The 19,147-nt window shown below is 40.9% G+C and overlaps 1 protein-coding gene across 3 annotated transcripts in view; it reads right to left on the bottom strand.

Moving 5' to 3' along the window:
- il1rapl2 (interleukin 1 receptor accessory protein-like 2) overlaps positions 1–18,931 on the bottom strand; it is a 512,569-nt gene extending 493,638 nt beyond the window's left edge. Inside the window, exon 1 of one of the 3 annotated variants that reach the window (XM_055016810.1) lies at positions 17,002–18,931. The gene's annotated coding sequence lies outside the window, so the exon portion shown is untranslated. The remainder of the gene's footprint in view (positions 1–17,001) is intronic. The other 2 variants (XM_055016809.1, XM_055016811.1) reach the window with 2 other exon arrangements.
- Between the last annotated feature and the right edge of the window lie 216 nt (positions 18,932–19,147).

The raw sequence follows: 19,147 nt of genomic DNA, 5'->3' as shown, positions 1-19,147 counted from the left end.
CAGGGCCGTAAAGCCCTGCCATCTGCCCCACCACAGAGCCCATCGTTCCTGCCTCCACCTGACATTCCTTAACATCCCAGTGTGGCTACAGATCAAAAGAAGCTGCTGCATCAGAGCCAAAGTAGCACATTTTTAAACAAGAAAAGCACTCAGAGAGCACAGTACTCCGCCAAGGCTGCTCAATCATTGTACGATTTCTGACGGATAAGTCCCAAAAAGTCCACAATGGTGGATTTGTAGTAGGATCGCAATCATGTGATCATCAGCAGGCAGCTGACATAGCGTTCACTTGTTGTCATAGTTACAGTGACGCAGTGCCCGTATTTCGAAATGATACAGAAATCACTGCCAAAATCTAATCAAGTGGTCCATGTGTCATTTCTGACCTTCCTTGAAGATTTCATCCAAATCCTTTTTTTTTTTTTTTTTGAGTAATTTTGCTGACAGACAGACAAACAGACAGATGTACGATAGTCACATAACGTGTTCCTTGGCAGAGTTATGATCGGATCTGATAAACAGGCTGGTCACTATTCTGACTCACCAAATGTAGACTGTGGGTATAACCCTGCCATTGGCCACACATTCCAGAGTGCATTACTGTTTTCAAAACTTAGATCAAAACCTCCAGGGAAGAACCTACCATACTGAAAAGCTCTGCTAGTTTGTTTTTTTGTTTTTTGTTGTTGTTTTTTTTTGTTTGTTTGTTTTCCCCAGGGAATTAGCCATTTTAATGACCATCTCTGTGTGCAAATCTTCCACCAAATTTCCCCATCACTATTCTGAGGGGACACCATTGCTGCATTCTTGGCTTAGCTCTGCCTATTCATGCACATAATTGCACAAGGGTTTTCTAATCATCAACTAGCCTTTCAACACCATTAGCTAACACAATGTAGCATTAGAACACAGGAATGATGGTTGCTGGAAATGTTCCTCTGTACCTCTATGTAGATATTCCATTAAAAATCAGCCATTTCCAGCTAGAATAGTCATTTACCACATTAACAATGTCTAGACTGTATTTCTGATTCATTTAATGTGATCTTCATTGAAAAAAATGCTTTTCTTTCAAAGATAAGGACATTTCTAAGTGACCCCAAACTTTGGAATGGTAGTGTATGAGATTAGTCGACCCCTATCTTATATCCATATCCTGATGTAGGCTGTGGATACAAAAACAACTGAAAAACATCAGGAAAAAGCCATTACTGCTGCAATTACAAACATTTGCACTAGAGCAGATGAGCTGGCACTGAACACATGCAGTGGACGCTGGAAGGATCCCTCCATAGTCCCTCCTCTACAGGGCAGCTTGACACTTTAAAATACTTCTCTTATGTTGCTATGATAACACTGACTAAAGAGTCAAACATTTTTGCGTTGGATCTGGCCCTGCTCCCTGTTTAAAAAGCTCCATAATCACGTTTTTCACGGTCATAGACACATAATCATTTCTGTAACGCTTTGATCTGAGACACATTATCCCCCCAAAAAATCCTGAAATGGCAAACGGAACACAGAGAGCACCTCCTGGCAAGAAAAGAGACAATTTGAGCTCAAGTCTTATAGCTCCATTCAGACTGTGGCACTGTCTGAGTCACCAGAGCTTGTGCCAGTGTGGACTCAGTGGCCAAGAAGGAGGTGCAGCTCGGCATTATAATGTTCCAGCTGCAGTCAACGCAGTGTGGCTACCCAGATTTAGGTTTTTTTCAGCTGTTTTCTAAGTTCACAACTTGTCTCAGTCTCAAGCATATATTTAAATTAAGTGACGGCGGCTAAAAAGGAGGCAATTTTCAGTATCATCCAATGACTCTTCATATTTTCTAAAGTCATGTAAGCCACAACTCTCATAAATCCCTTTGATAGTTTGCACTGTAGCACAGTGAAATGAGCAATGTGTTGCGTCTCTCCTCTCCATTAATAAAGCCACGGCTGCTATGAAGAGAGGCTGACGGAGATAAATGGAAAGCGAGAAGTAGGAGAGAGAGCCAAGAAGGGAGAGAAAAGAGAGCTCGAGAGCAGGACACTTGGGGATGGAAGAAGCCTCCATTGTTTCTTATTTTCACAGGCGCACACATACACACACCTCTTCTATTTTCTCTTGAGCTGAGGGGACTGAAAAAGAAGAGTCCCAGAGGACAGAAAGGTTAACCTGTCGTTTTAAAGCCTCCACACACATCTACCCAGTGAGCTGGTGCACTCCTGGATGTTTTCATTGAGAATTACAGTCAGGAGGGAGTCAGAGTTTTTGTGTTAGAGTTTTCAAAATATGCTACTCCTTTATTCTTCTCATCTATTAAACCAAAGCAATCATTACGGGTTCAACAGAATGGAAATCAGTACAAAAAAGTTTGGGAACTGTCATTCTATAATGTGAGATTTTTAAAAAAATATATATTAAAGGTACATCAAAGCTCAAAGTAATTACATGCAAGAGCATTTTGTGTCTTGACACCGACTGTCAAATGAGCTTGATTTCTGAATAAGTAAATGTACTAACATTGGCACTTAACAGCCTGTGACTGTGTCGTGCCTGTTGGCTTTAATTGCCCCACTGTTGATTTGAAGCTTTTCAAACCAGCTGCGACATGTATAATCCCTGTTGATTTAAATATAGTTGTAGCTGTCTTTGATCAGAGTCATGCCGTGACACCTCTCATTGAAACAGCTAAGAAGTCTGACAAGAAGTACAACGTTGTGGAAGGTCTGCATGAAAACTGAGCCCGGCTCAGCCCGGCTCATAATCATTATCACTACACAGAAACCTCTGTATGATGTGAGGACTAGTGGCAGGGTAAAAAAGCAGGTAATGAACAGAAACCAGTCAAACCGAGCAGCAACGTGGTGGAATACCTGCTTATATACTGAACACATGTGGTGCAGCCAGTGTGCTTCAATAGAGTGAAACCAGCTTCAGGAATACAGGAAGATAAGGCTATAAAATGAACACTGGTAGGCAGATTACACCTGTCAGGCTAAAGTTTCTCAGAATTTACATACATTTGTATCTGCAGTTGGTCAAGATGAAAATATCAGCAGATCAGATGTCAAAAATCCAATATTTTCCACTGGTAAATAAGTAGAGTTTAAGAAGTCTATTCCAGAGGCATAATTTATGGTCCTCAGTTAGGATTTTGAATGTGCAATAGCTAAATTATGATAATTCTGAAGTTTGTCTAGAACTATTTGGTTTGCAGCATCTGACAATGTTGCAGCAGACAAATAACTGGAAACACAAAGTTTTAGATTTGATTTGGGGCTGCAAGCACAAGATGTGAAAATTGAACAGTGCCTTCCTAAACATGGAGTCCTGAGTGTTTGGTTGAAATGATGATTTTCATGGAGTTGTACATGACTGAACATCACATATATAAAGTCCTGTGTGCCAAAATAAGTTGTGCTGTACCACATTCAAAGGAGCATGCTGTGCTTTTTCATTGTTTTACTTACCAAACATTTTCCAAAGCATGCCAGAACTTTTACATTCCCGCACTCCAGTGAGACAATATTTTGTAAATCCATTTGCAGTCAGACAGTACATTTATATGTTCATATTAAATTATTTCATGGCACTAAAGTCTCCAGCAAAGACATAATTCTTCCTGGTGGTGCCTTCAGGAGCGCCCTGATATCAGATTTTTTTGACTTAAGTTCAGTTGGCAGCCAGCATGTAGGTGAATTACTGCCACCTGCTGCTTTGGAGTGCAGACCAGAGATTAAATGAATGAATTTATTAATCCTGTTTGTCTGATTAAAATCAAAAGAAAATCCAACCAGCTGTTCCACTTGAAAGATTCATGAACAGTTTAATACAATCTTGAATTCCAGTCCTTCTGAGTTCCTCCTGCATCTGCTGCCCTACTTATTTATATCTTACATCTCAGTTATCAGGAACGACAAAAAGACTCCCTCATTCTTCTTTTTCTCACCACAGCAACAAATTATGTAGAATGTGTAAATATTTAACTTTGGACTTTGGAAGTTTGGATTAGAGCAACATTTCTTTTGAAATATGGCCTAATATATAATATGGTTTCTCAGCTAATGATATCACAATCATGCAATTTTAGTTGACAATTAACTGACGCACAAATATTTGCAATTAATAATAATTCATTAAAAATGTTCTTTTTTGTTAATTTTACGCTTGTATTAGTTTTAGAGTTTAAGTAGTAGCATCTTTAAGTGCCACCTTTTTGCTGCAAATTCAACAAATGTCCTCCTCTAAATTACTGGGCTCTGCTTCTACATTTGGCTTAAAACCAAAATATACCCACAATGGTGCTGTGACATTTGGTTTCAAACTCAATCCATGACTTTAATTTCAACAGCTGGTTGAATATTAGATGTTAAGCGCCTCCAGATTAACAGTTGGTGTCATCAAACCTCAGCAGAAGAACAGAGTGCAAATGATATAAATGGTGTGGATATGGTGACTGATACATGTTTGTTTTAGTTTCATCCTGCTGTTTTTCTGCAGGTGAATGGAAAAGATTCTCACAATTATGAGGCTTGATTGCAGTCAGATCAGGCAAGTCTGTCATAGTTGTGACAGGCCTATTCACAACATCCGTGTTTGCTAATATTTCAACTTTTTTTCTGAAATCGTAGCTCAACAGGTTTTAGTTTGAACATCCTTGACATCACTGACAACTGCATCACCACAACAAAATAGTTCACTGACTGTGCAGAGTAAATACAATTTCTGCTGTCTAACAATCATTTGCCATCTCTGGAACATTGCTGGCTGTAATGTCAAGTATTCATTATTAACCTACTGTTAAAACATGAAAAGTACAGTCACGTAGTGGAGCTCTGCATAGTGCTCAAACACATATGTTGTGAGCTTAATATCAGCTTCACTTCTTCTTTAAAATTGTGTGTGTAACAAAGTGGAATCAGCAGCTAAACATGTCGAATCAGTCCTGCAGGATGCTGATCTTTGCCATATTATGGCTGCTGTTTTAGCGGGCTGCAGCTGCACTGTTGCCGCTGTGTACACTATTGCTCTATTTGATCAGAATCCATAGGGATTGGCCTGTCAGACCATGTTAAGTCAACTAAGGATAGGCTACGCACACTGGTAGATGTGCTGAAGGGTGAACTGGAGTCACAGTGAGGAGGAGGAGAGGGGAAGAAGATTAGATAAGGGGGAAGAAATAGACACGTAACAGGATAAAAGTGGAACAAAACACGTCTCATTCTATATGTTTCTTATGTTTTTCCACTCACACATGCAGCGAGTGTAGCAAGAGATTTGACAGCCCAGAGGAATGTTGGTGTACAGGAAGAGGAATGGTAGAAATACAGAGCGAGTGGGAGAGAGAACGAGAGCAGAGACAAAAGAAACAGAACTGAAGAGCTGTGATAACTGCACCTCACATCTTCAGCTGTGTTCCTAAAAAGCAGCATAATCGCCTTTAAAATGACGCATCATTCAACTGTTTGTTTGCGTCATGATCATGTATTTTTCTCTCTATTGTATTTGCATTAAGCCTTTTTGACTCACCATACTGAATACCCAGTATTGAATTCAGTTCTGTGAAAAAGTCTCAAAGCCTTTACAAAATGCTGCTACTTCCAAAAAAAGAAAGTTTTTCTCGGTTTTTCTTGTCCCAGCTGACCCTGGACAGTTTGCCAGTCTGTCACAGGGCTACACATACAGACAAACAATCACACTTGCATTCGCACCTATGGACAATTTAGAGTTACCAAATAACCTTAGCATGTTTTTGAACTGGACAGAGAAAAGTCATGCATGCACAGGGAGAACATGCAAACTCCTGGGAAGGCAGGGACACGAACCGGGGATCTTCTAGCTGCAATGCAAAAGTGCGAACCACCAAGCCCACTGTGAAGCTCTGGATTACTCCTAGACTTTAAAATCTCATATTGTATCCCATTTGAACAGGTTAGTATAAGTCTCAAATGTCCCCAGAAAGTTTGTTGTAGTTCAAATGCTGCATATTTGTACTATTTCAACCATGCTGCTAGGTCTACTCCTGGTTTTAGCCTTGTTCTAAGGAGGCCGTTTCAGTGTCTGTAGCTTTAAATCCAACTGAGCTGTTACTGTGGACACCCCTTGCAGGAAGAACACCTGGAAGGTGCATTCCAATATCTGTACTTAGAATAGCCATACTCTAATGTCATGTGTTTTTCACTCAGCATGTCCTGGTGTTTTCAGATGGTGTTTGGTTAAGTTTTACTACAAAAAAAAACTTGGTTAGAGGCAGAAAAGGATCATGGTTTGGGTTTTTTAAAAAAAAACACATCGTCGCTATGTTTACCAGAGATTTTACATGCATTCATTATTCTCATGACAGATGTTGTCAACATTGTCAGACTTATTTTCTGTCTATTAATTATCAAAATGGATGATAATGCCTAGAAGATGAAGGAAGTTCTCACTAGCCCATATGTATGGGAATGATATGCACTAATAACATCTGAACTGGAGGAAATATTTCACTCGATGAGGGGAAAAAAATATTTTAAAGTCATTAAGGTTTGTCCCTTGTGAAAAAGGAATGTCTGTCCAAAATTTCATTGTAGTCCATTAAATATTTTAGTCAGCAAAGAACCAACTAACTGATTCATCTAAGTGCAAGGGCTTGCTTGTTTTAAAAGTATCGTGTGTCAGTACTCCTTTATTCTGCAGGATGCATGTCTGGTTAAAATATGTTTCATTTTTAATCGACATTCTGTAATCGAAGAAAGACAGAAAATGAAAGAAAGCGAATATCCTGTGATATTAATGCTTTTTAAGCCTGTGCACACTCTGCTGAGTCCACATTGGCTCGGCTGTGATGTGACCGGTCCTGCTCCCATCACTGCTGATGTGTGGTTCTGTTTGATGGGGGCAGAATTCCCCCCTGGATGCCCCACCAAGCAACTCCCACCGAACACCATCCACTCCGACCCACACATGAGTACTGCAGTGACCACAAACACACATACACACAAACACAGGCAGTCAACAAGCATCACATTAATTACTGTAATTGATAAATTAGTGTGTCGTGTGATGCAGCAGCTCTGTTTAACCCCAGAGGACCTTGTTTGATTTAGGCAGAGAAACATTAGAAATTCATGAAGTGATGAAGAAACACACACACACTTTCTATTTCGGCTGTAACCCTGTTAAACTATAATCCTATTAATAGAATAATGGGGATGATGTAACACATATAATGACAATCATACTCTCCAAGCACTTCTATTCAAAGCACGTGAAGTTTTTTGGAATTCTCCACATTTATTGCCCATGTTTTAAAATGTCTTGCAGCTAGCAAAGGTTTTGTGCTTTTAAGGTTTAACTATAAGTTATTTCACACAGAAAAAAAGCAAATGTCAAGCTTGCACAGCGCTCAGTGTGATGACTAAATCTCCACTGTTCTGAGCATTCACGGTGAAAGTCTACATCTTGTTAGGACAAAGGGCTTTAAATGCAGGACAAGTGTTTATGCTCCACCAGAACAAATGCAACGTGAAAAAAGCCAGCAGCAAAATTAAATATTTTGGTGCTGCACCAATGCCAAGGTTGCTTCAACTTTTCGTACACGAGACACAGAAGAAAAATGTGGTCCCACTCCGGGATCCGGTCTCATTAAAGCATATTGCCTCTTTTGTCAATACGGCAGAGACTAGTGACCAAAATGTCTCACACAGGCAAAGTTAATCGCTGCAATCCAGATGCTGTGACTGACAGGATGACGGATGCTGCGAGGGACGGTGGTGTCTGCTGTAGGAAACGGTCAACGCCAACAAATGGCACTTTTGCTCTTTGGCTGTCTGCATTTGTACTGGAGCCTGATGGTTTGAAAGAGCCACAAATAATATCCATATCCATAAAAATGCCATTTTTTTTCATGTTTGTGTTCAGGTTAGGTAATCAAAATCAGATCACCCACAGGCACAACACTGGAGGTCATCATGTGAGGCACACCACCCTTCAGCTCATGATCTTGATTCAAACCCTCATGTCAGCAGACCCCCATCCTGCTGACTATGAGCAAGACACTGAGTCATTGAATCCTTATCAGCTGCAGGGCTCCAGTGTAAGCTGAGGCTGACCTCCACAGAGATATGAACTGACCTGCAGGCACCGTAACAATGTGCAATACCAGTACTTGCAGTATTAGTAGCAGCAGTAGAAGTACTACTAGAAGTAGAAGCACTGAATGTGTTGCAGTTTAGCGGAGCTTCTGGACAGAATTGGATCCCTTCTCTGAAAGCTGAAGTAAACATTTGAACTTTCTCCAAATCCTCCTGCCAAATGTTTTTTTAAATGCCCTGCCATTATGGCACATGGTAAGTGGGGCATTATGCGGCATGCTGGCATCTGTTACTTTGTGACTCTGTAGACAAATACCTCTTATTTCATATTTACACCACAGATACTCCATGTAGAGAAATGATCTGATTAGCTTTCAGACACCTTGTTGTATAAATTTGCATATTAATGACACTATAAGCTTAGTTCAAATTAATGCCAGATATGCAATATTCAAATTCAAACATGTTTGCGTGAAAAACCTTGGCTAATTATTGAGATAACTGGTCTAATTAAGAGGAAACTTGTTTTTCTTGTGAACACAAAAACACAGAGTAAAAACTTCCTACTTTCACCACAGGTATGCAGTAGTTGGTCTGATTAGACTTTCTGCTCAAATTGTCATGTTAGTTAAGGGAATTTTAAACTTCTGGTACGAGAAACTCCAAGGACTGAGAGCACATGTTTCTTTTATCACGGAGAACACAAAAGACATGCTTTTCACTCTCTTGCTAAGATTTAGAAGGAATACTGTCACAAGCTCTTGACAGTGTGTTTCCACATTCACACACCATTTTGGACAGAACTACTATGCAAGGTTCTTGGGAGCAACTTTGGGTTAAGGACACTTCGGCATGTGGAAGGAGCAGGGGATTGAACCACCAACGTTGCAATTATTGGACAACTCGCTCTGCCACCTGAGCCACAGTCACCCTGGGCAAGGCGCCCTTAGCTCAACAAACTGGAAACAGGAGAATCTGCCGACCAAAGGTGACGAAATCCACCCACCGGCATCTCCAGAGCTCACTAATCGGTATGTTGCAATTCCCTTCTTTAGCCCTTACTAAAACCACAGTGTAAAACCAACTGGTTGTGGTTTTCCTAGAGGTTTGGTATATTCCTTGGCTGCTGGGACTGACTGGAATCTCAGCTGTTTGAGAACATCACAGTTACAACAAGGTTCAAGATAGTGGAAGAGAGGCGTTTTTGATCTTTGGACAAACAATTGGTTCAGCTGAGTTTATGTAAACTAAGACTGCAAATCTCCTGACTTCCAGTTTCTGACCAGTGTTTCAGTAATGTCAGATGTGTCTGTTACACAACTGAAGTAGGGACTTTGAGGCCTTCCCGAGGAATGAAGTTCCAGTGACAAGAAGCTGCTCTCTGTCTAAGGAATGTTGGACTTAGAGTCTCTAATATGGAGGAAAACTGATTGCAGGGTTCAGTTTAGAGGGCTGAATACTGTCTAATGGAATTAAAGCCTGAGTTTCTGTTTGCTATAACAGCTGAGGAATTTTGAGAATCTGGATGAACAATTATTCTCCATATTTTATACTATGGTTAATCCATCAACAATCCAGCAAAGTGTTTGTTTTGATATTTAAGGTAATAAAACTACAGCCTTCCTAACCTCAGATTAAACTTTACACTGTTGTTTCCTTTAGAGTATGCAGATTACATAGTCCCTGCTTCTCCGTCCAACCATCCCGTCCCATTCACTGCAGCTCAAGCACACCAGCTCACCTTCAGCTCTGTAAAACTAAAACATTGCACAATAGAAAATAGTAACATTGGAGTAATTCAGCGATACAAGCTTGAAGCTTATTCTGAGGAAGAATAATGATTCAGAAGCCCCACCCTGCAAGTTCACAGGATTGTTTGTTTATGTCAATTACAAATGAAACCCTGGAAGTTCAAATGTATGTTTTTGAGTTTTGAAAAACTCTGTGGTGTTGACTTCTCATTGATGTCTCCTCTTGCACATAAAAACACCATAAGGATATGTTAACAAGACGAACTGCTTGATTTTTCCCAGAGGGTGTCTTTAACAGACGTGTGAGAGTAATGCCGATCTCGTTATCTGTAATGTTGAGCAGTTCATTAAATTTACGTTGCATGACTTAATCACACTTTCGCACAGTGTATGCTCATAAAAATGGTTTGATTAACCTGTCATGATATGGAAACACACTGAACATAAATATAAAGCAGCCCAAAGCAGTTTTGTCCATTAAAAAGTCCAGTAAAGTTTTATTCAGAAAAGACAGCTGCATCTTCAAAAATAATAATGCAAATGAGACAAAATTACCTGGAGAAATTCTGCTTTAAAAAGAATGTGTGAAATACTTAATGGAAAATCCCTGCCTTAAGGTCAACTTAAGAACAAGTTAAAATTGGCTTGTATAGCTTTGCCACTTATAGCCACTCTCAATGAAATGAGCTTTCTGTTTTTCATATATTCAGAATGCAATTAAGCACCAGAATGTATTTGTGCCTCTTGCCACATTGCCATTGCGTTCTTTTATATGACACAGAAATAAAGACTCTTTGATCATTTCAGCATGCATGGCATTACATTCACAGACGTATAAGGATTCCTATATTGACTGGCATACAACTTTGATCAGAATTGCTCTTTGATATTTTGTCATGATAGTATCGCACATCCAGTGTGGCAAACGACTAACCAGAGGTTTCTATGTATGACATAAGACCCACCAGCAGAGCCTCAGAGAGGAAATGAAAGAAACCAGGTTTCAAGATGTGGAGTAAATAACCCACTTTTAAGCTGGAACCCCATTGTGTCATGTTTAGCAATTAATTCCATTAGATTCTAAATGTATAGTAATACTAAATGTCCCACACTCTGCAACATGATAAAACAGCTTGGTTCCAGGAGACTTACAGGATGGAAAGGGTTAACCATAATGTACATAATACATATGATTACAAACAGTTTTAAAGAAACCCTTACAGTGAAGGGCAAGGCCTATTCAGTAGGTGTTCTCGAGCTTTTAATCATCTCATATGTTGTTCCTCAGCATATAACACACAATTTCTGCACACTACATGAATTACTTTCTAAATTACATTCAGGTGTTGCACAGTCACTGGGTGAGAAACATTCAGAGGCAACTGTTGTGATCTGCATCTGCGTCTGCTTAGTCTGACTCACCGGATGCAAACTGTGGGTGAAGTCTGCCATTTCTGCCTCATATTTCACAAAGCTTCTCCTCCCCTTCTCCACCACTATTTTATAGAGCATCCTGGTCTCAGACAATTGTGAATGGTTTAAAGCTGGGATGTTAATGATTAATCAGTAATTCATTAATTGCCAATAATAATAATGTAACTGATTAAAGATGTGTTAACCTACAAGGCAGAAGACAAAGAACATGCATGTCTCAAAAAAGCATTGTAGATTAGCTGTAGCACCTGGTTGCGCCACCATATGGAGCCTCTTAGTGTTTGATACTGTTGTGACCTGAGGATGTGGTCACCCAGAATACTGGCAGTTCAGTGATGATAAGCACAGAGCATTGTGGGAATTAAAGGGCACCATGACAAAGACCAATGTGACGGTAAAGGCCAACACAGCTCATGATTCTAAATCTACTAGGAGCTTAAGTCAGTTGTAAAAAGATGTTTGCAAGCAGAAAGAATTGTCATGTGTGTAGCTAGTAAAGTGCCACAATGAGAAAGTGTCCTGTGACGTTTAATGCCTACCAGCCACCAGTACAATGATCTCATAGACAGGCTGAAATGTGCTGTCACAGCGTCGCTATGAGTCAAAGACTGGCTGCTCATGTCATTAGAGTGTCCAGTGTAGTGTAACATACGCTGTTGTGTTGGCCTGTGTTATGTGACTGTGTTCAAAGCAGTCAGACCAGAACATGGAATGATGTCCATTTAGTTCTTTTGGTGTTATTAACTGGTTGACTATTGATTGATAAGGGTGCTGACTATCAGTGATGAAAACTGTCTTTCTTCAAGCCAGGCATGCAAATTGTGAACAAACAAGTCAGAGCATTTTCAGAGCAGAATCATAATGAGGTGCAGCCAGACCATTCTCCAGCACTGATATAGCACCGTATGGACTAGAATACACATGGAGGTGGTTGGGGTGGATGGAAGGCACACATAGCACTAGACTCCCACACTCAAAGGTAAAAAGGAATAGAAGCAGTTAGGGAAAGGTTAGGGAGAGTTCATGGTTGGATTAAATGAACAGTAAATACACACAAATCAAATCCTTTAATAGATCGAGTATTATTAGTGCCTAACCACAAAAGCTGAGTAATCAACAGTAGTCACTACAAGTGCATATTGTCCTGCAAGATCAGTATGTTAGTATTCTATTTTTGGCAGGGAAAAAAATGTTGTCACTACATTACATTTAATATACTGAAAAAAAAACTGTGCATACACGACCAATATATTTAGCTTTGATAATTACTAATGTTTTCTCAAAATTTAATAGAAAATGTAGTTTAGTCACAACATTTCCTTCAAAAATGGGCATGGAGCTTCTCATGGAATTTACACACGTGCCCAGAATAGTGAAACATTTTTATCAACCAAATCTGGGATATTTCAAGGTTTGATCTAAAGCTGCACTGTGGTGGTTCGAAAGAACAGCTAGAGGTGACTGTCAGTAAACTGCACACACTTCTGTTTACTAAGCATGGCGTAGAGTGTGGAATATTTCATGCAAGGGCTGGAGGGGTAAACCAACGGTGAGTAATACTGGTGAGCTTTTCTTGAAAGAAAATGTCTCCCCAGTGCTGTTCAGGAAAGCTCCTGGAAATAGGTTAAAATATTCTAAATGATCTGTTTTTATAAACAGATTTCTTTGAAAGTTTCAGGTAAATGACCATAAACTAGACCAGAGTCAGAATAACTGGTGCAAACAGGCTGAATTCACCATATTTCAGATGTACAGTAATGCAGCTCATGGCTCCTCAGCAGCATCCTGGCTCTGACTCTGCCTCTCTCTCCCTCGTCCATCCTGCTGTCGTCCCAGCCGGTCTTCTTCCTCTCGTATATTTTCAGCGCCTCTTCGTGCCTCGTCATCCCGTCCACAATTTATGGCTGCCTCTCTCCCCTCTCGTCTCTCCTGTCCTCGTGTCTCTAAATCTGTCCTCCCTTCTTATTTCACTATATCTCCTCTCCAGTTCCACTCTCCTCCTCTTACTTTTTCTTTTTTTAATCTCTTTGCTCCTTCCTTCTCAAAACTGTGATGTATTATAGAATACCTATCTATATATTTATCTATATACTTTTTTCCGCTCAATACAGGGGTTAAAACATTTGAAGAAACTTCTGTAACTTTAAATTCAGTTGAGTTGATTTCACTGGCTTAGCAGGGCTTCAATATATCACAGGAGCACCAGGTGACAAAATGAATTAGTTTTACCACGGAGCAATTATAATGGCGAAAACAGCAGTAACTCCCTCTGCACGATGCTCCTCCTCTCCTCATCGTTCTCGTCTTCCTCCTTCTCTGCCGCTGTCTTCCACCTCTCTGTTCACTGCTGCCTGCTGTGACTACATCAGTCCTGATCTCTCCTTTCATCCCTTCTTCTTTCTTATCTCTCTCGACTCGCTCTGTCGTGGAGAGTAACTAATTACATTAGCTCGAGTACTTTACTGAAGTGCAATTCTCACATCCTTCAGTCCATATCATGTGTTTGACATCTACAGGAACGCCGTACTTTTCAGATTAAGACTTTGCAATACACTGTCTTGTGACCCCTGGCAACCCACTCCTCACATGTGCTCAATCAGTGTTGGGGGTTGTGTTGTATAAAGATCTCTGAGAGGCCTGAAGATGTAAAAATTCTCCATTAATCCACAATCGATACGTAAAGATTAGCAAATGGAAAGAAAAATACATAGCAGCAGTGCATTTTTCACTTTTCCTATACTGTTAATCATCTGGTGACCCTTAGGAATTGTCATGCAACTCTTTGGAGATTTCACCTTACAGGTTCCGAAACATCGCCTTGACAAATAGCACTGTCTAATTGGGGCCTTTTGACATATTTTAGGTGTCTGGGAGTTGCCTGCCATCCAAAAAATGAGCACAAATCTGTGATGAACTTTGATAAAGTTCGAAAGATCAAAGTACAATCTTCTTACGACCCCTCAGGTTTATCTAAAGACCCTTTTGAGGGTACCTGACCCCTAAGTTGGGCACCACCTGACCAATGTGCAATGTTAAATAATGAGTACGCCATATTTTCAGTGTACACACAGGAACAAGTAGATAGATAGATAGATAGATAGATAGATAGATAGATTTTCATGTGCAGTATTTCATTATTTGCCAGTGTTACTTCTTACTTGTCTATACAAACCTTATCTTAACTTACTGTTTTATTTTCAGTAATGTATCATAACTTACTGCTTTTCTACTTGGTTTTTCAGTTTCTAATGTTATATAACTATGTTTTCTGAGCAATATATGGCAGAAGAATTTCCTTCAGAGTTAATAAAGTTTCATCTTATAAATCACTCGCTTCACTCCGAACAATAAAATGCTGTTTATGTGTTGAGGCATCAGTACTAATGTATGATTTGAATATATGACTTTTACATGTATTGCAGTGTTTTTATGTAAAGAATCTGAATATGTCGACCACTTTCTCCTCTCTAAACTCTCCATCCTTGCTGGAAACTGCCCCACCCCCTGCATCCTGGTAATAGATGGCTGATGTTGGTCAGTGTGACGGAGTCGCTCTGCTGCCAGATCATCCACCCACTGGTCAGATCTATACGACGCCGGCTTCACATAATAAATCAGCACACACCTGCAGCCTCTGGTGGGTGCTCGCTCTCCCTTCCTTCTGACGATTGATGTGCACCTTGTTGCTAAACGGCCGAGATAATTAAACCCCACGCAGCCCTCCCCTGTGTGTGCAGGTGGGTGTGTGTGGACGCCCTTCTGCTGCATTGTAGCACATCCACACACACACTACGATTAGGCGACACACATCCACTCTGTCCTCCTCGAACACACACACTGTTAACACTATGAACACACACTTTCTGTCGGTGCCCTCTGGCTCACAAACACACACACACACAATCTCTCTTTCTCCGTTCACAGAGAGGGAACGCGAGAGGGAGGGATGGAGCGAGAGAAAGCACCTGCTGGGCTGTAAAGCAGTCAGACAAACGGCGTCTGTGTTTGGGAAGACTTGAACAAATGGGAAAATTATACAGTGGAACCTAAACGGCACTCTTTCACCCAAAGGTGCATTACCCGAGAACAGCTGAAGGGAATTCTTGGAGCGTATATCCACTGTTTTTGGACTTTTTGTTTCCACAAGTAGTGTGTGTGTTGGGGTTTGAACACTCGCAAGAACTCACAATGCACAGAATTTTCATTCTTTTCAGAAAGTTAATCATTGTGTTAAGAGTACACATTCTACTAGAGCAGATCATTTTATATTAAGACAATTATTGAATGGGCACAAACGTATACGATGAATCTTGATCAAAAATCAAACTAAGATAAGCAAGATAACTCCAAAAACACGTGGATGACTACACAGAGATGCAAAATAACTGCAGAAAGAAATAAAATGACAACAGAAAGATACAAAACAACCACAGAGAAATTAAATAACCGTAGAGACACCAAACAACTCCATCATTATTACAAAGAGGTACAAAACACCTGCAAAAAGACTCAGAAGAGCTGCAAAGAAACACAAAACAGCTGCAAAGAGAAATGAAGTGCACAAAGAGAGATGCCAGACAACTCCAAAGAGATGCAAAATGGCTGTAAACAGACTCAAACTGCTGCAAAGAGAAATGAAATAAACACAGAGACACCAAACAACTCTAAAGAGACGCAATACAGGTGTAAAGAGCTGCGATGATAGACAAAGGGCTGCAAAGAAATACAAAACAACCCCAAAAGAAACGTAAACAAAGCCACACAGAAAGAGAAAATGAAACACACACAAAGAGCTGTCAAAGTGCAAACAAAAAGACACCAAAAAACTACAACAGGATGCAAAATTATGACAAAAAATGCAATACAAAGGAACACTCGGTAATAAAGACGGATTCAAAACTGTAACATTGAGGGAATGGACCACAAAGAGGTGAGAAATTCCAGCAATGACACGTGAAATCACTACAAACACACACACAACTACCAGAAAAAACAACTGACATGCAACTACCAGAAAATTCTGAGAAAAAAGGTGTGAAAAGACTACATGTGGATGTTCAACAATCAGAAACTGATGCTACACAAAGACACAAGAATGAGCAAGATATAGACACAAAATGACAACGAGTGACTGCAGAGAGACAACTATTTTGTCTTCCTTGTCTGTAACTCCAGAGGAGGAAGGACGGGGAGCTTTTATATGTCTGAGCTCAGCGGCCTGTTGTCCAAACATGAGTAAAGGTATTAAAGGGAAAGAGGAATCATCGTGAGGCAAACGAGCTCAAATTTCAACTAAGAAACACATATCGTCTGCGTTTTCAGCTTAGACATGTTTATCCTGCTCCACATCGCTGCCTAAACGTCCTTGATGCTCCCTGGGGGGAACATATTTCAGCCGGGATGTCCAGCTTTTAGCGCACTCATGTTTTTTCATGGACACACGCGCGGTTTAATGAGTGAATAATGCAGCTTAGAATGAATTCAAGGTCCAAAAAATCTAAGTGTTAAAGACTTCCCTGTCAGCCAGTCGAAGTTTTTGTTATTCTCACTAATGCAGACACACATTCCATTAGACGACACACACTCTCTCCCTCTCTCTCCATCTATCGTGCGTAAAAACGCTCTCTCCGCCACTCGGTCTCTCACCTCTAACACACACCCACGGACCAAGCTCACGCACACTGCCAGTGGAGAGGAGAACTATTTCTCTGTCTTCCTCTCGCCTACTCCGTATTAAACACAGATGAAGTAAACTCACCACACATGCGCGCACACACGCGTAAAATCGGAGCGTGGTATCCTCTTTACCTGCTGTTTGGGATGAACTAATCCGAATCCGAGCGGCGTTGATGACAGAATCTTGGCCAGTTGGGGGAAAAAAAATCTGGAGAAATAATCCCACCTCTGACACTGTCTTCCGTTACAGACCTGGAGATAAACGTCTCCTCTCCAAAGCGAACAGAAGGGTAAATAAACAGCGGTTAGAAGGTCGCTTCTCCTTCTCCTCTCTGCCCCAAAAGACGAGATTTATAACCTCTAACAGACAACCTTTGTGGCTGCGAGAGGCAGAAATTCCCTTCCCTCTTCTCTCCCTCCTACTCCATGTAGAAGGCTAAAGTCTGCTCCAATTAACCGCAGTTACGCATCCCCCTACTCTCTGTTTTCTTCTTTCTCTCTCTTCTGTCCCGCTCCTGTCTTTCAGGACGGGAAATGAGACAGGGACACGCAGGTAGACCTCTTTGTTCAGTCTGTCCGGGCTGTGGTGTGGAAGAGTCGCTCTACTTTTGCGCAGCCAAAAATAACTTTCAATCTCCAAACTGGAATCCCGAGAAGCACTTGCACTGAAATAATCTCGATTAAATTCTTACAATATTCATACAGAGCAGCTGTTGAAGAAATCGCGAGTCCGTATTCGTTCTTGTATTACTTTATGGTACTTTTTGCACCCTTATGGTTCCCTGTAATAGTCCTACAAGGGCGTCAGTGTATCTCCAGTTACTATCTGATATTTTATGATCAGTAAGTGGAGTTAAACATTCCTCGGTGTATATAACCTTTACTGTAAGTTTTACTGCAGAATATTTAAAGGGAAATCGGCAGTAAAATGAACCTTAATGGTGAGATAAGTTAACTTTGCAGGTTGCTGTCTTCGATATATCGATTAATCAGTTAATCAGTCCAGTTGGAGAGCCCTTTGTCAAACGAGGCAGGCTACAGTGCAGAGTTCACCTCTCCTCTTAAATCCAAGTTTGCCGAGTGATGATGTCCGACAGTCAATCGAGCAAACAATCAGCTGATCAATAAAATAACTTAGTCCAAATCCGATTATTTAAAATGCAACAATGCAAGAGAAGGTTGTTGTTTTTCTTTTTTATTCCTAATGCACCCGAAATAAGAGACCGCGTGTGTTCTCCATCTCCCTCCTCTCTTATCTCCTCTCCTCCGCGTCTTTCTTTGCCTCTCCTCCTCTCCAGGAACGTGTCCCTCACAGGTCAGAGTTGCTTTACCTTCCCTTTATCCTGCCTGGATGCGATCCCTCGGACGGCACTTCTACTGCTGAAATCACAGGCAAAAAAAAAAAAGTCCACTTGAAATGAGTTTTGGAAAACCTTCCTGCAGCGCGTCGAGCAGCGGGAGAGAAGAGGGATACGCGAAGCCTTCAGTCGCTTCTTTTGGGTTGTCCTCCAAACAGATGGGAGGGGAGAGAAGGAGAGATAGAAGGGGGAGAGCTGGGTCTCCTCCTGCCTTTTAGCCACAGAATGGACCAAAGCGACAGAGACACCAGAGGATGTGAGGAGGACAGTGTCCGCTCCTGTGGTTAAACCACAAAACGAGAAATCCCCACTTATGGCTCGGTGGCAACTGGAGAGCTGATGAGCGTGTTATTTGGTTTTTTTTTTGTTTTGTTTTTTTTTATTCCCATAAAATACCTCCTTCTCCTTATTCGTTCCCTTCAGATACTTCACCACCTGCCCAGAGAAGGACAGATAAGAGACATGAAATCTGCCATTCCTTTCGGAGGCTTTTATCCAAAGTGCCTTAAGAGAGTCCACAAGAGAGCGCAGAGAAACCAGAGAGAGAGAGAGAGAGGAGGGGAGGAAGAGGGAGCTGTGCGCAAAGATAGGAAAATTAAAGAAATATCCTTCTTGTGCGTCTTGATATTCAAACCTTCACTTGGGTCCAGATGCCAGATAGTTTCCTGTCCTTGATAAAAGAAGGGTTTGATTGTGTTGTTGGAGATAAGACACCAATAAAGATGAATGGGACAGACAGCTTCTCTCATTCCCCATGTGAAGGGCGCTGTTCCTTCAGCGCACAGTCCCGCAAACACAATGACACAGATGCCGAGATTATTTTTCTTTTATTGAGCTGTGGGTGTATTTGGAAGTTTTATTTTCTCTCTG

This window comes from Amphiprion ocellaris, chromosome 13, assembly GCF_022539595.1.
Source record: "Amphiprion ocellaris isolate individual 3 ecotype Okinawa chromosome 13, ASM2253959v1, whole genome shotgun sequence".
NCBI lineage: Eukaryota > Metazoa > Chordata > Actinopteri > Pomacentridae > Amphiprion > Amphiprion ocellaris.
Note: the sequence above shows the minus strand (reverse complement) of the source record. Positions and strands in the feature narration are given on the sequence as shown.